Raw genomic sequence first — 2,105 nt, 5'->3', positions numbered from 1 at the left:
TTTTCTTCCAATTTTATTTTATTTTTAAACTTTACATAATTGTATTAGTTTTGCCAAATATCAAAATGAATCCGCCACAGGTATACACGTGTTCCCTATCCCGAACCCCCCTCCCTCCTCCCTCCCCACACCATCCCTCCGGGCCGTCCCAGTGCACCAGCCCCAAGCATCCAGCATCATGCATCGAACCTGGACTGGCAACTCGCTTCCCACACGATACTTTACATGTTTCACTGCCATTCTCCCGAATCTTCCCACCCTCTCCCTCCCCCACAGAGTCCATAAGACTGTTCTATACATCAGTGTCTCTTTTGCTGTCTCGTACACCGGGTTATTGTTACCATCTTTCTAAATTCCATATATGTGCGTTAGTATACTGTATTTATGTTTTTCCTTCTGGCTTACTTCACTCTGTATAATAGGCTCCAGTTTCATCCACCTCATTAGAACTGATTCAAATGTATTCTTTAAAAATATGGAACGCTTCACGAATTTGCGTGTCATCCTTGCGCAGGGGCCATGCTAATCTTCTCTGTATCGTTCCAATTTTAGTATATGTGCTGCCGAAGCGAGCACTTAACTTAATTTTTACCATGATGGTTTCTAAGTGATATTTTTTTCTAATTCCATCATTTTTCTACATTTAATAGTCAGTGTCATACTATAAGCAGAGCTTCCGTTCTCTCCATTTATTTATGTCAGTGTAGACTCATCAATTGTTATTTTATTTATTTATTTTTTTTTTTTCAATTTTTTTTTTATTTTTAAACTTTACATAATTGTATTAGTTTTGCCAAATATCAAAATGAATCCGCCACAGGTATACATGTGTTCCCCATCCCGAACCCTCCTCCCTCCTCCCTCCCCATACCATCCCTCTGGGCCGTCCCAGTGCACCAGCCCCAAGCATCCAGCATCGTGCATCGAACCTGGACTGGCAACTCGTTTCCTACATGATATTTTACATGTTTCATTGCCATTCTCCCAAATCTTCCCACCCTCTCCCTCTCCCACAGAGTCCATAAGACTGTTCTATACATCAGTGTCTCTTTTGCTGTCTCGTACACCGGGTTATTGTTACCATCTTTCTAAATTCCATATATGTGCGTTAGTTATTTTATTCAGTGGTTTATAATCTGTTATTATCATTATTACTTGGTACACTGCATGGCATGTGGGATCTTAGTTCCCCAACCAGGGATGGAATCTGGAACCCCTACAGTGGAAGCCTGGAATCTTAACCACTGGATTGCCCTGTCATTATTATTTTGATGTTCAAATTGACCAGATTTTGCCTAAGGTGCCCCTTCAAGCTAGCTTCTGTGTCTTTTTGACATGTCTTTCCCACTCTTTGGAAGAAAAGTTATGACCAACCTAGACAGCATATTAAAAAGCAGAGACATTACTTTGCCAATAAAGGTGTGTCTAGTCACGGCTATGGTTTTTCCAGTAGTCATATATGGATGTGAGAGTTGGACTGTAAAGAAAGCTGAGTGATGAAGAATTGATGCTTTTTTTTTTTTTTTTAAGAATTGATGCTTTTTAACTGTGGTGTTGGAGAAGACTCTTGAGCATCCCCTGGACAGCAAGGAGATCCAACCAGTCCATCTAAAGGAAATCAGTCCTGAATATTCATTGGAAGGACAGATGAAGCTGAAACTCCAACACTTTGGCCACCTGATGTGAAGAACTGACTCATTTGAAAAGACCCTGATGCTGGGAATAATTGAAGGTGGGAGGAGAAGGGGACGAGAGAGGATGAGATGGTTGGATGGCATCACTGACTCAATGGACATGAGTTTGAGTAAACTCTGGGAGTTGTTGATGGACAGGGAGGCCTGACGTGCTGCAGTCCATGGGATCACAAAGAGTCAGACACGACTGAGTGACTGAACTGAAGTGAACTGAACTACCTCTTGGTGCTGAAATATGTGATTATTTCCTTTGCTGTGCATAAGCTTTTAAATTTGATGTAGTCCTGCTTGTGGGGCTCCCCTCATAGCTCAGTTGGTAAAGAATTTGCCTGCAATGCCGGAGACCTGGATTCGATCCCTGGGTTGGGAAGATCCCCTGGAGAAGGACAAGGCTATCTACTCCAGTATTCT

General features: G+C 42.0%; 1 non-coding gene across 1 annotated transcript; it reads right to left on the bottom strand.

Annotated features, from left to right (window-relative positions):
* Positions 1-469: 469 nt before the first annotated feature.
* Positions 470-576, bottom strand: LOC147359376 (U6 spliceosomal RNA). Its single transcript, XR_015141365.1, has one exon. It is a non-coding gene; the product is annotated as a U6 spliceosomal RNA (small nuclear RNA).
* Positions 577-2,105: the final 1,529 nt, after the last annotated feature.

The sequence above is a fragment of the Bos grunniens genome, chromosome 14 (assembly GCF_055505025.1).
Source record: "Bos grunniens cultivar Pamir isolate PY7600 chromosome 14, Bosgru_T2T1.0, whole genome shotgun sequence".
Classification (NCBI taxonomy): domain Eukaryota; kingdom Metazoa; phylum Chordata; class Mammalia; order Artiodactyla; family Bovidae; genus Bos; species Bos grunniens.
The sequence above is the reverse complement of the archived record's forward strand: the minus strand, read 5'-3'. Positions and strand labels throughout refer to the sequence as shown.